Below are 15,411 nucleotides of genomic sequence, written 5' to 3' on the forward strand. Positions count from 1 at the left end.
TCTCTTGAAGGCACAGTACAATTTTTCGCACTCTAAATTTGTAGGAGCAATATTTCTCAGCACGATATGCTGATACACTAAAGAGAACCAAGCGACTCCAAATAATTGATAGAATGGGATCCTGAAACAGTGCTATTCGGACAGATTAGAATGATAATACTCTGGTGGCCAGAGACTATTCCTCCAAGGCCAGGTACTCTAGGGCAGCATTAGTGTTCCTTATTGAATGGTCCTCTAATAACTGGGATAGTGTCATCCAAAAGGATTGTTACTTTATTGATGTGTTCAGCAAGAAAAGGCAATAAGCACCATTAAGAATTATTATGGAGGTAAAATCCATGAGTATGAATAGTGAGTAACCCAACTCAGTAGGTGAAGTTTCTGTACAGGAAGCACTGTCAATCTGTTGGTAAGGGATGCGGTTACATTTGGGATAATATTAACTAGCAAAGATATAATATGGAAACTCACATGTACGTTCTCTAAAAGCTTGTGTGTCCCAGAGATAACAATAAAATCTCAAGGTTCAACAGTGCGATGGGGGTAACAAAGACCTTTTCTTTAACACCTTGGCTGCTTTGAGTTTTCCCCTCCTATGCTGAGCTTTGATGTTTCCCCATTGTTCATGACGAGCTCAGCTCGTCATAAGCACAGCTCAACCGTACCTCATGACGAGCTGAGCTCGTCATGAGCAGCGAAGGGGTTAAGGACGAGAAAAATCACTCACCCGAAGGTGACATGCTTCATCATAAGGCTCCCTCCTCAAACCAGGGCCGCAAGGTCCCAGGTGTAGGCTACAACTCTTCAAAAAAAAAAAAAAAAAAAAAAAAGGAAAATATGAAGAGGAGCTGTGGTGTTTTTCAGTAAGAGGAACCAAAGAATTTGGTAAGCGAGGGGTAGAGTGCAAATGAAGCATCGGAAATAAACTAAAGATGTTTACATGGAACCCAATAGCTTTATTAAGTGGTTCCCTAATACAGGTTTAAAAACAAAGTGGACTAGGGGTTTCTAACAAATATACCCCTACTAGAGGTCTAGTAGGGGTATATTTGTTAGTGTAGCCCATACCTGGGACCTTGCGGCCATGGTGTGAGGAGGGAGCCCTATGATGAAGCATATCACCTTCGGGTGAGTGAGGGTTCTCATCCTTAAAGAAACGGTCTTCCTTACCCCATCACATTGTTGAACCTTGAGATTTTATTGCTATCTCTAGGACACACATACTTTTATAAAACGTACTTGTTTTGAGTTTTCACATTGTCAGGGAGTAGTACGCTCTCATTTAGGGGGATCTCCCTTATATCTTTAGTGTGTACTTCTTCTGGAAATATAATATGTCATGGGACAGCTACTCTTTAGTTTTGTCACTTCATGAGCAGCTTCGCCCTGTAGAAGTTGACAATCTAAAGTGTTACTCTACGATATTTTTATTTTAGGAACTGGTGGATGTTAATGTAGGAAGAATAATATTGAACGCTTTGGAAGTACTAACGAGCACATGGAGAGCTTCTGTGATACCTATGACAGACTGTCTCTGTAAAGGTGGTTGATACACAGGTGTTAGTATTAATATAGCCTGTTTGGGCTACCGATTCTCTGCAAGTGCACAGGTACTTTGAGGGACATCACCACCAAAAGGAATGTTGCTTAGTGGTGTATATATACACTAAGGTGTGCAGCTACGAATTATCAGTGCAGTTCTCCGATAACCTAATATCACTAATGTACACAGAAACTTCAGGGCACTTTTGCACTGTAGGAGATACCATTAATCTCAATCAATAATAAACTTTGTTTCATTTGACAAGCAAATCATAAAAGCAGATAAACAACAATTCATGTGATAAAATGTGTTGTGGAATAGAGATACATAATTTAAGTAAAATACACAAAATCATTAAAAAGATGCTAAATCCAATAAAAACCATGAGAAGGGCAAACAAATAAGTTAAGAAACCAAATTAGCAACCCGATAAATCTATTCCAGTGTAAATTCTTGCCAAATCTATAAATGATACAAGAAAATCAGATTACCAACCTGCAAGAAAGATAAAATGCATATACAAAAAAATACATTATAGCGTGCGCTGCAAATTAATACACTCATTTATGTGTATCGTTTTAGTATTATGAGGGCTCCTCTTATAACATTTTAAACAGCAACACAAATATCAAAAGAGTAGAGCAACTATAAGTGACTAAAACCTTCTCTAGAAGAACAAGGGTGGCACACCTCAGTATCGGAAGCAACCATTTGGATCTCAAATTTGTGTACAGTGCACAAAACAAGGCAGAGTAGATTGTTTTGCAACATTATTACATGGGCAGGGCGGATGATAGCCATGCCAACCTCTTAGATTCGGAAAAGCTACCAGAAAGTGCAGCATGCTCAAGCAAAATCTGGTTAAATGAAATCTTTGCTGAGGCTCAAGAAAAAGATATAAGTAGGGTTGCATCTGATTGGTATGAAAACTAACATTGCCAATTCTCAAAGCTCTTCGCTGATTTAATTGCTGGTTGTGACTTGCACAGATACTTGAATAACAAAGACTTTAATAAAAATGTTGCTTGAGGAGGCAAATTACAGGGGTCATTAAAGAACTCTCTTACACCCAATTTGCTAAATGCAAATTTCAGATAACCAAGCTAGAGGATCCTCTCTGTATTTGCCATGGAAAGACAATCCATAATAATAGATTTAGAAAAATCTAGCTCCGGTGAACGCCTGATTTTCACCCATAATAACAAAGGGACAAGTCCAATACGATACGTAATGTACTCAAGGCCCTGGTCCGAGATGCAGAAAGATGTTGGAGCGCTCTTAGGGAACATCAAACGCTTTCTAATACAATTATTTTCCACTACCTGGAGCTTTCCACAATTGCTAAAACCCCATACTTCAGCCCCATAAGAAGCAATTGAGAGGCATTTAGTTTTGTAGAGTGTGGTCATTACTTTGATAGACTTATGGCCCAATTTTGCTGCAAAACAAAACAGTGCCTCCGAGGCTCTAGTCATTTGCTATGCCCAAAGGGTCAGCACGAGTTCCCACAATAACTGGGTGTTAAAAAGAATCACTACATAGGAAAGTTTACTTTCTCGATCCGATTACCCTGTACAGTGAAAGATTTTGACTTTGTTGACTTGGGGCCACAAGCCATAACGTACGACTTTCTATGGTTCACTTTTATGTCCTATTAATCTATTCTGGTACTGCTACTCTGCAGAGGGCCCAATTACTTGGAGCTGAAGGCACAGTAGTTGCACGTAGTACTCTTTCCACAGGGATACTTTACTTTTCTATAGGAAGTGGGACAGGCAATAATGACGCAGCTGATTTAGGTTCACTGATGCTCTGCGTGTTGGTGTTGAGAATTTGGGTGTAATTATCAAAATTAGGGCCCATTTTCTAGGTTGGCGACACCATGGTTGGTCTAGAGTTACTAACATTGTAGAAAATACCTGTTTTACAACTGTAATTTCTTTGGAAGTGACGCCAATGGGCTGATCCAGTTCTATGAAGTATTGCCTCTTTAGGCGCACAGTTACAATGGAATAAATTGTCCACTTTGGAAGTAACAATCCCTACCAAAACGGTTGATATTTTGAGGCCGGTTAGTTTTGTGGATTTGACTACTCTACCAACAGTGCTACTTTGCAGACCTGGATACTCAGTGGCAGCATTGCTGTACTTTATATGCAGAAAGAGCTGCAGGGGTAGGTGATATACAGGGGCAGTATAACTCAATGGGCATTGACAAAATGGGACTGTGTTACTGTGGCAAAATGGATACTGATGTGGCAGTACTATTATGAGGAATATCACTCTTTGGAAGTGTTCATATTCTGCATTAATTGGGAATTACTGTAGAGGCAGAGGTTACTCTTGAAATAAAGGCGATCTTTGTGGGTTTAACTCAAGGGGCATTATCAAAATGGATGGAATGATCATCTATGGCAGTGGTTCCCAACCTTTTTAGGACCACAACCCACTTTTCAGAAGAACAAACTTTTGCGACCCACTTATCTTAAAAAGACATGAGGCAGGGTGGTTTTTGAATGTAACTAAAGCATCATATGGTAGTGCATTAACATTTACAGGCAGCACGTTTTCCATTAGAATGGGCAATAAGTTTGCACAAACACACAGTTCTACTGACAAATCTATACAGCACACACATTATATGTGGTAATCAGGTTTCTGTGAATATTTATCGTTTGGGCATCATCAAGTAAGTGTCTTGTTTTGATCCTATTAAAATCTCCGTTTTCAGCAAGCTTCAGGATCACAAAAAAGTGCATCATTTTTGCTTTCCCAACTGCTGGATACATTCAGTTCATTTACAAGTATTTACATTTTGCAGTGTATTGCAAAAAACAACATGCTACGTTTTTATATAATTCACTTTAAAAGCTCTCACTATGCAGGCAGAGAAAGAAAAGTAAACACCAATCCACCTATTAAAAGAATAAAGCAGCCTTGGCGGCAAATGTGACACGTTAAACACAGAATTCAAAAGTCATCTTTAGTTACTGCTCTGACTTTCGCGAACCAATCAAAAATCAGCTCGAGAGCCAGTTTGGGAATCATTGCTCTATGGAAATCATATTAAGTAGATCGGTGATATTGAATTGGCAGTGTTACATTTGGGCAGTGACTGAAACATTGTTACAATTGGCCAGATACTGATACTAAAGGGGCAAAGTTATTATAGGGAAGCAGTACTAGTGTACCAGTGTTAATACATGGGCCATGAAACTATAGGGGTGGCATATTCTGTGAATATACATTATATCAAATGGAAGAGGGGTCGGTACTTTGAAGGTGTAAACATATTGAAGTAGCAGCATTACCATATAGTGCATGGTATGAAAAACATTTTTCAATCACTAAAATACTAACCGTGCTGACCTTAAAATAAAAACATGGAGTGCATAAAAATCGATGAAAGCCCCACAATAAGTCCTCTTAGATAATGTTTGATAAGTAATTAATCAACTGCCCACATTCTGTATCTGAACGAAATCTTACGACTTATTTTGAAAAATAGTCAATAAAACAACTTATATTTTAAAAAAAACTAAAAGCCGTATTTATCAATTCACAATTATAAAATATGATTTCATAGATATACTAGGGTACGGTGCGAGTGGGGAAAGTGTTACTCTGCTGGGGGTGTGGTATTCTAGCATCTGTATTAATCTGCGGCAGCGCTGCACTGCAGAACTGAGTGATAGTCTGGAAAGTGGTACTCTGAGCTACTGACGCTACAGGGCAGTGCTACTCAGCAAAGGCGGGGCGTGCATCAGTGTTTATTCAGTGGCATTTACCTCACGGGGTGTGCAACTCTGCAGGCATTGTAATGGTCCAGGGGCTGTTACTTCAGGGCAACGGTGCGGTATTTTTCAACAGGCAGCTCCCTAAATGCCAACACTTCCGAGTCAGGCGAGAGGTTCCCGAACGCGGGCCTTACCTCCCTTATCCCGACAGAAGACCTCAAACCATCCGAATCCCTCTACTTTCCTTCCGACTCTAACCAACTTCAATATGCGAGGACGATGGGAGGTAATCAGAAAGCTTGTTTTAAAGTGATTGACAAGCTAAGAGGCGGTACTAGGAGGCTCTTTTGTGTCTGTACTTCCCAGTAAACGCTGTGATTGGTCAGAAGAACTGACCTGCCCAGAAAAGGGCGGCCTAGCCATCCCCAAAGAAACCGCCACTGATTACAGACCGGAAGAGACCGCCCACCTGCCCCGGAAGAGACCGCCCCTGCTGCAGCACGGGAAAGGTCCGCCTTGCTGCCCCGGAAGCGATGACCCGGCTTCAAGTGATGCTTCGATGCATGTTCTGTATGCATGCTGAGTGCTAGCTCGCGGATTGTCGTGTGACGCCGGTAGTTTGTCGTTTCATACGTGACACCCGCATGTAGCTAAAAGATGCACCGAGTAGCTAGAGGACTATGGGTCCCCAAAAGGTAGTAGTGACTGTTTTAGGGGATGCTTAAGGCTTGGGTCCATTTCAGGCACCCCGTCTCCTCCAGCTTGTGAGCTACCGGATGGGGGCACTGCAATTGTGTCAGTGTTCGAGCATGGCACTGCAGCAACTTGTCACACACAGTTGCCAGGAGGCAGGTTGTGTGGGAAGGAGGAGTAGGCGGGAGGTGCGGCTGGCTGGCATTGGGCGATGGGATCAAAAAGAAATCTCTGCGGTAGCACGTGAGCCGTCAAGGGGATTTGGGTGATTAAATATTTTTTTTCGATTTATAAAAACCAGATTAGATTACAATAGTGGAAATTCTAGAATCTGGCAACGATTGGACACATGGGGGTTACAATGAAAACACATAGAGACGGCGTAAAATAACCATAATATTCAAAGCTATAACACGCACATCTCACTATTAAGCCTAACTAGGAAGCATGCCGACCGCAGCACTATTATAAGAGACGGATACATTGATTAATTCCTTCAGACAGCATTAAATGCAAACGTGACAATACGTGTGCGATGTATATTTTATATTCATACGCCATGTGAGCATCAGGCATTGGAAATGTAGTTTGACCTGACGTGCAACTGGTGAGGTCAGATTGCATCCCTTCTCTGCAGACCCATGGCTCTCCTGTTCTCTCGGGGCTTAAATTGGAACACTGTCCCAGAGTTAGAGCATGTTCGGCTTATGGCATAGAACACAGCAGAGCTAGAGGAGTTTCAAACAAGCGAGATGCCGTACTGTGGATCTTTCCAACAGAAAGAGTTTTTTGCAGTATTGGAGCAGGTTTTGAACAAAGAGTAGAGCGCAATGATCAGAGAGTGCAGAGAGAGCTCTGGCAGGCATTTTGAGCTGGTCCTGAGAGTACAGAGTATCGTATGGCAAGCGTTCGTTAACATCTTACAGGAGGAGTTAAGCACTAGAGCTTTTTGACAACTGATGTCTGTTTTCTTCTTTACAGAAAGTAGAATTGTGTGTGTCTGAATGGATGTTGTGCTTACTGGCAACTCTGCTGAATTGATGGTCTTTTTGCAGTGGTGGCAATTCTTTTCACATTGCGGGTGTTTGTGGGCCAATTTCTAATGTCCGCTCATGGTAAACTGCACGCCCTTACACAATGGTGGTAATTCCTTGCATATTGTGTAAATCCATGATGTGTTGGAACCTTTTTATGTCACAATGGTGGTGTTTTTGGTATATTGTGTGCATCGTGGTGTCCATTCATGGCAGCCATGCCATGTGGTGGTAATTCTTGGCGTATTTTGGTTGTCCATTCCACAATGGTGCCATAGCCTGGCTTAGTGTAAGTGTTGCTGTCTAGCATTCGGCGACAGGCTCAAAAAGGAATCTCTGCAGTAGCATATGAGCCACCAATGAGAAAAGGGTGATCAGATATCATTTATTTATTTTCTTTTTATTTCAACAATAAACACTGAGAGAGGCCACAAAAGTGGAAAAACTAGAATCTGGCAACTACTGGGCACTTAAGGGCTGCAATGATAACACATAGAGGATGCATATAATAAGCAGATGCTCTACATATACCAACCACTATTAAACCTACCTAGGAAGTACGCCTGTAACTGCAGTATTATTAAAGACAGATACATTAATGTTATTCATACATAGAACATTAAATGCAAATGTGACAATACGTTTTGGGAGACATACTTTCGTTCACACTGAGTGTGAATCTCAGGCATGGGAATTGTAGTCCGAACCTGCTGCATGCAGTGTGCATCTGGTGAGGTCTGATTGCATCACGTCTCTGCAGATCCATAGCACGCCTGTTCTCCCATGGCTTAAGTTTGAACGAATAGTGGTTCAGTGTCAGAGAACAGGCCAGACTTGGGGCAGAGAACACAGCATAGTCATAGGCATTTCAAACGAGCAAGAGGCCAGGCGGTATATTTTTCCAACATTGTTGCACTGTGGCCAGCCTCAGTGGGGTGTTGTTGTAGCCTTGGAGCAGGCTTTGCGCACAGAATAGGGAACAATGAGCGGAGAGTGCAGGGAGACCAATGGCTGGGATATTGATCTGGGACTGAGCGTGCACGGTATCCTATGGCAGGCACTCACTAGGCAGCGGCAGAAGGAGGGAACCACTAGAGCTTCTTGAAAACTCTACGACCTGTTTTATTCTTTACAGGAAGTAGAAATGTTTGTGCCTGAATGCGTGTTATGGTCACAGCAAACTTAGTGAAATAATGGAACCTGCGCAGGTGTGGCAATGCTTTGCAGCTTGTGGGCATCCATGGAACAATGTCAATTGCCTACCTCCGTTAAATTGCAGGCCGTTGCATAATGGTGGTAATTCCTAGCATATTGTGGACATCCATGGTATGATGGTACCTTCCTCTAAAAAGAATGGTGGTCTTTTTTGGTATTTTGTATGCATTAATGGCACAGTGCTGGTCAGGCTATATGGTGGTAATTTTGGGCGCATTTTGATTGCTTGTTGCACAGCAGTGAAGTACCCTGGCTTAGTATGGTATGCACTATACCAGGTGTACTGGTAGTAATTGCTGGCATATAGTGGGCATCCATTGCATAGTGATGGTCCTGAGTGTATGTTGGTAAATCTTGCTACTTTGTTAGCATTGATTGCACAGTTGTGGTATTCTTGACATTGTGGACATCCCTGGCACCTACAGCTGCTATAGTGCTGGTCCCTGCATTGTGGTGTTCATTTATGGCATATTGTTGACATGGGCAGCATGACTGTGTCTACCGTAGCAGAATAATGGCAGTGGCCTACTGGTTGTAATGACGGGCTCATTGTGGAAAGTCTGAGAATTATTTTCCCATGGTGCATATGTAAATAATTTAATACATTGAAGTTCGCTCCGGCTCAGCGATGTGAGAAACCGTTGAAAGCGACACAGTTAATGTGAATGTAAATGTACAACCTTAGACAAACCTCTCACCAAAATCACGAACAATTATGTCTGTGCCAAAACTCCGGTTTTGGAGAGAGGCTTGGGCAAAGCAAAATCTTTTGCATGTGTAAATACTTGTTTTTTTGAAGAAGTTATCCTTTGTAAAAATAATTGTACTTCCCTGATTACACCTGCTATGTATTTCTAGCAACTGGATAAGAAACTGACAAAAAGTAGTATTCTAAGATGTTCTCTTCCACAAATCACCAGTAATTGGAAAATTAACCCAACAGTACCCTTTACGCTGTCGGGAATCTTGCATTATAAATGATGCATTTGTGTGAACGGTTTCTCCGGTATTTAGTCTCTGGAATGACTGCAATGTGAAATTTCAAAATATAATTGTAACTTAGTATGCCGAATGTGGAGTGAAACGATTATATTAAACACTTTATTGATTACTTGTAAACATCAACTATATATAAATGCAATGAACCGTAGTGACCCCATTGCGAAATAATGTCGATCTTCAGAAGTACATTGATAGATATAGGCATGTCTCATCTTGGTCATTATTTTCAAAACTTATTTACCTAACTTTATCAGTATAACCATCCTCTCATTTTCTTTGCAAGAAAGAACACTCTGTGTTCTCATAACTCCAAAGTCTTTATAGTGGCATTCTATCTGGTATAAACTTTGGTTAAAAAAACTCGTCCCCCCCCCTTTTCTGATACCACACATTTTCATTCCTGAAGGGTTCTTAAGCGTTACGAGTACATGTTGCCGTGTGCTGCAGAGATGAAACCTAAACATCAGGTGGCTTCAGAGTTTTCTTCAAGGAATCCGTTTTAGGTGTTTGTCAGTATATGCTTGTTTGTGAGTCCATGTCTTTCTTACTCAGCCTCCATTTCGTTACTACATGGTAACAGTTACACGTGGTATCAAGAAAAGAGAAACATTTAAAATGCATGCGCCAGCTCTTAAACATGCACACGAGTACAGGGCTAACCCTGGACACTAAGGTTAGCTAACCTATGCCTTTCCCAGTCTGAATACCATGAATCCCAACAATGACGGAAAGAAGGAGAATTCTGAGCCTTCAAAGACACTTTCTTAACCTTCATTATTGCCAATGGATAATTCTCTATGTAGTTTTGTATGGATTTTAACATGGCATTTCTCACACACTGTACATGCTCGCACATTCGCTTGACACATGATCAATTATTTGTATACACGTTTCTGTGCCCATTTATCCCATAACTTCGAGAGGGTCATTTGCTTTGGTCCCTGAAATGCACCTCACATCTTCATCAAGATTGTGGCATCTTGCAGGAACCAATGTACACAAAGGTCTTTGGATAACACAGGACCCTCACAGTTGGGTCACCTTGGTAAGTAAGATATGCTGTAAGAAATGGCTGTCTTGCACCCCAAATTCCTCTCTGATCTCTGTAAAAATATTAGGATGTCTGGAAAAAAAAGGTACACAGAACATACCTAGAGCACTTATATCCCCTAGTTGATATCCTATAATGTCTCGCTCTTTACAGTTGGGTTTATGTTTTATTTGGGGGATCCCATTTTAATTCGAGTACTTTCGTATGCTAGCTGGACATTGCCAGCAACACTGGGCATGTACATGTATAGCCACCCTTGTACTAAGGAGGAGACAGCCCCACCATTGCCATTCAGTGCATTCTATCAGCCAGAATTTGCTGCAGTATAATAATCTTCCATTCCCGGGAGCCATAATCTTCCCCCCAACACACAATTGTGGCTGCATAACTTACTCTGTTTTTATCACGTTTCCCTCATACTAGTTTGCACATCATTTTCTTTCATGTCTCTGAACAGTTCGGTTCCGAGAGATACCTAATGCTTTAGAAATAGTGCATCTTTCAAGATAGTACCACCAATTTGCTTAAAGGCACCCAAATTAGTCTCCACGCTGGACACTCAACAAAATACCTTCTGATTGCCTTAGGGCTTGAAATTCTTAAATAAAGCTACACTCCAATAATAGGTACTCAGATCAATAAATATTTATTACCACATTTTTAAATATATCACGCAGATAACGTATAAAAGTATTGACATGGAGATACCCATCCCTGACAGATCCAATTCATTTTCAGTCTGGAAACCAGCCCAGTTCTGCTTATTCCAGCATTAATATGACCGCATTTAGAGATATGACACGAGTAAGTATTGTCTTTGCTGTCTCTCGATATCTCCCGGTGATGGCAAGGACCAGGTGCATGTTTCTCAAGCTTATTGTGGGGACTAATATCACGGTAGTACAGGGGGTTCCTTGTGACCCCGTTCCCCCGCTTTATTAGTACCCTGAGACGCTGTGGCATAAGACCATATTTGGCCAATAAGAAAGCTTGGGGTCTTTTAGAGGCTTCTTCGCCTTCTATGCACATGCACATGCACTTTGAGAATCCATGGATTAAGATGTATATTGTTTCCTCCAACTAAGTACACCGAGATGCTATGGTCCAAGATTGTATTTGGCCATCAAAAAAGCTTAAGGTCCTACAGACGCTTCTTCCCCTTTTATCCACTAGTATTTTGAGAATCCATGGATTAAGATGTATTTGTTTACACCAAGAAAGTTTAGAGTCCCCCTAAAGTCCTTGCTTCTCTCTTGCACTTTTTAAACATATGGACTAAGTTTGTATTCGTATAACTGTGCTTCTCTTACTGAGTTTATGAAATGTCTTGGCTGTACTGATTTTAATTCATATTCTCTTATGATGTCGTTTTAAACAGTTTTTTATTGTTTTTATGGTATATGCTTGCATGCTTCTAGTGTTTTTATCTTGCATTATGTCTTTTTGTCCTTCTTTAGCTTTTAGCTGAAAGAAAGATTTTGGGCCAGATGTACGACGCACAAACTAGCGTCTCGCAAATTGCAAGTTTTTTGCGACTCGCAATTTGCGAGGTGCTATTTTGCATGTATAACAGTGGATTTAACACTGTTTGCGATTCCCAATGGGGTCGCAAATTGCGAGGCTCATGAATATTAATGAGCCTCTCACAATTTGCGACCCCATTGGGAAGGACAGGCCCTCCCACGGATTGTGGTCTGCTGGGCTCAGCAGACCACCTTGTCTGGAATTGTTTTTAAATAAAGCAGCATTTTTAGGTCTCGCCTTTTCCATTCCACAGGAATGGAAAATAGAGAGAATTCTAGTACTCAAAATACTCGTCAAACTAAGGCTTTTTTCTGTGCGGCTTTCTTCGAGATCACGTGACCAAACAAGCCCGCGCATCAGCCTCCCTCCCAATTGCATTTTTTCACGGCCGCCACCACATCAAAGGGTTTCTCCCAGCGTGTGCTCTGCGGCTTCTCCTCCCCTAATTATTCATGGCTGGCCGGCTGTACTTTCAGTTTCCCGGCCGCTCTCGTTTCCCTAATTCTCTCTCACGCTATCACGTGCCCTCTCTTGTACTGTTTTCTCTCTCAGCTCCCTCTTTCTCTATATCTTTGTGTCAACTGTGTCTCTCTCAAGATTATTTGCCTACCCGTTTGTTTCATTTCAGTTTGTCTGTCTTATTCGTCCCTTTGTTTTCTTTCATCATATGTGCCAGGCTGTCACCCCTCATCGCTCTCTTTTCTGTTTTCTGCATTTGCTTGTTATTCATGGCTGGCCAGCTGTACTTTCAGTTTCCCGGCCGCTCTTGTTTCCCTAATTCTCTCTCACGCTATCACGTGCCCTCTCTTGTACTGTTTTCTCTCTCAGCTCCCTCTTTCTCTATATCTTTGTGTCAGCTGTGTCTCTCTCCAGATTATTTGCCTACCCGTTTTGTTTCATTTCAGTTTGTCGGTCTTATTCGTCCCTTTCATCATATGTGCCAGGCTGTCACCCCTCATCGCTCTCTTTTCTGTTTTCTGCATTTGCTTGTCACTTTCGAGCTTATTAAAGCATAACCCAAGACAGAATACAAACCACTTTATCCATTAGCATTATCCTTTTTATGAAATGTATTAATCTACTTGAAGTTGTGCGGAGCTTCTCCGAGAGGTAATGAGGTGTCAGCATCTGCTGGGGACCGAAGAGGCTTCCTCCTCTCAAGACACAGACGATCCTCAATTAACTGAGCGCCAGCAAAAGTGGGCTGGGACCGACTCCATTAAACCCTTCAGATGCTTGAGAAGAATCGATGTAATAATTTCGTACAGCTAATACCCAGTGAGGGATGCGCGGGCATGCGGCTATGCAGACGATGTGCAAGAGAGGCGTGGAAACAGGAACGTGTGAAGATCCTTACAATGAGACACAGCGTTAATAGGTGCGCGTGATGTGCAAGGATATTATGATATGCAGTGAACCTTCCATAGTTACTATTAAACATGCATCTTTCCCTATGCAGACATGCACAAACAGTGGAAACAAGTACGGTGTTGTTGGCCAATACACTGACTGAATAAGACCATAAGCATCAAACAAACAGAAAGCCGCAACCACCAAAGAAAATTATGGTTGCAAGCATATCCAGGTCCTTTGAAGTTCGTGTCAGTGCTCGTCACACAGCAGGAGCAGAGGCTGGGATCAGTCCTTGGGACTGCCTGCTGCTGGGCAACGAGAAGGCACTCAAATATCAATAAAGACTATTAGATGGCAATCAGCAGTTGAACTAAGCCAGAACACAATTTGCAGTTTTTGAGAGGTTTCTCACTTCAGAAGGTTTGCTGGTTTGAGGCCAACTAATTAAGTCATTTGTATAGCTTATTTTTGGGCCATTTATTAAAGTCGTTTTTCCATCACTAAAACTTTCACATAGTCATTTTGTCTAGCCTCCACACAACCACACCACACACACAACCACACACACAACTACACACACGCAACCCCACACACACCCCCAAACACCCACACACACACAACCCCACCACCATACACGCATACAACCACTCACACATACAACCACTCACACATACAACCACCCACACATACAACCAAGCACACATACAACCACCCACACATACAACCACTCACACATACTGATGGAGCAAGGATTCGCACGTAAAGCGACTTGCTCTCATTCAAGAACCTCGTTAACTTGTAATAGTATTAACCAATCCCGTTTGTCATTAATATCGCACTTTTACAGTACACACGGGTGTCCTAGAGATGCTTGCCTATGTGTCTATTAATCATAATGAGGCTTGCATACTACAGCATCGCTGCTTCGCAGAAATCCAGTCTGCGCATGCGTCGGTCAATACCCATGTGATGTGACGCACTCGCAGTTTTGGAGGGATATTTTCGCTCATGCGCATTATTGCAAAAATGGCCGCTTGTCTTTAAACACGCTCTCTGCTTGCCAATGCCGCTTTTGCACATCTGTCTATTTCTGCATAACTCCTAACCGCTATAGTTATTATAAAGTAAGGGGTGAAGTGTAGCTTATCATGGTGTACAGTGTATTCATTTTTTCTATGTTCCTAATTTGTTTTTGCTTACTTTTCATGTACCACGTATCTGTAGGCCTGGGAATGGGGAGCCGCTCCATCTTTGAAACCCATTACACCCCAGTCATGTGAAAATCCAAACTGCGCAGAAGCAAAACCAAGCCATCTGGCTTCTGAACTTGAGATGCGCCTGGGAACATCTTTCGTGCACCGAGAGAAGATTTCGGCTGTACCTAAAATTGTTACAATTGTATTTTCTTATGTGTGCCCTATTGTTTTACACCTTTCTCGTGCCCTGGGAACTGGAATGTAAGGGGTGGGTACGAAATATGAATATTAAACATGGGAACCCAGAGTTTTAGGTGGTGACAATGACTTAACCACCTCTCCTGACCAATCACAAGTTGGGGACCCTGTCACTTGCAACATTTGTGGGTGGTCTAGGGACCCGAAAAGGGTATAACTAGTCTAGTTTTAGCTAGAGAAATTGTCCGACTTGTCCGAGTAGCTGACCTGTCACCGGCCCTACGAACTCTATAGGTGATTTATACAGAGGGCTGCGGAGCACTCTGTCCGAAATTTCCACAAACTCCAAGGGGTGGAAATAGTCTTAAGTGCTGGCGAAGCATTTTGCTGGGAGATTCGAGAACCCAATCGGGGTTACTGGCAGATTCCGTGCAGAGAGGGAGTAGCGCAGGCGTTGCATCCGAAGCTGCAGGTGTTGGTCGTGCCCTATGGTGAGCCCAGTCCTGACCCAAATCCTGAGGGGTATCCTGTCCTGATTGTCCGTGAGCTGTACCTGCTCACCTACTGGCATCCTAAATCCTTGAGGGTCCTTGTCCTCGTCTTTCCCAAGCTGACCTGTGGCCAGGGTTAGTCCTCATTCCTGTCCTAGGTAAATATAACCTGTGGGTGTCCGTCTTTCTATCCTCCTTCCTCCTACTCATTAATAAAGCCTCTATGCCCATGATATTCTCTCTGTCATCTTAATATGTCGTATATGCAAACTGTTTATTAGTTGTGTTCCATTTTTCCCCCGTCCTGTAGGATACATTTGAAATTGTTTCACTTAATTAGTATGATCAGATTTTCTTGGTGTTTTAAATCTAAG

General features: G+C 42.2%; 1 protein-coding gene and 1 long non-coding RNA gene across 9 annotated transcripts in view; one reads left to right on the plus strand and one right to left on the minus strand.

Moving 5' to 3' along the window:
• Positions 1–5,598, minus strand: part of RALGPS2 (Ral GEF with PH domain and SH3 binding motif 2) — a 1,046,762-nt gene extending 1,041,164 nt beyond the window's left edge. For 4 of the 8 annotated variants that reach the window (XM_086956427.1, XM_086956420.1, XM_086956414.1 and 1 more), the window contains exon 1: positions 5,332–5,579. The gene's annotated coding sequence lies outside the window, so the exon portion shown is untranslated. Of the gene's footprint in view, positions 1–5,331 lie in introns of all 8 variants that reach the window. The other 4 variants (XM_086956407.1, XM_086956399.1, XM_086956386.1 and 1 more) reach the window with 4 other exon arrangements.
• LOC147747841 (uncharacterized) overlaps positions 1–15,411 on the plus strand; it is a 492,480-nt gene that overhangs the window by 241,337 nt on the left and 235,732 nt on the right. The gene's annotated exons all lie outside the window — the stretch shown is intronic.

This window comes from Lissotriton vulgaris, chromosome 1_1 (genome assembly GCF_964263255.1).
Source record: "Lissotriton vulgaris chromosome 1_1, aLisVul1.2, whole genome shotgun sequence".
Lineage (NCBI taxonomy): Eukaryota > Metazoa > Chordata > Amphibia > Caudata > Salamandridae > Lissotriton > Lissotriton vulgaris.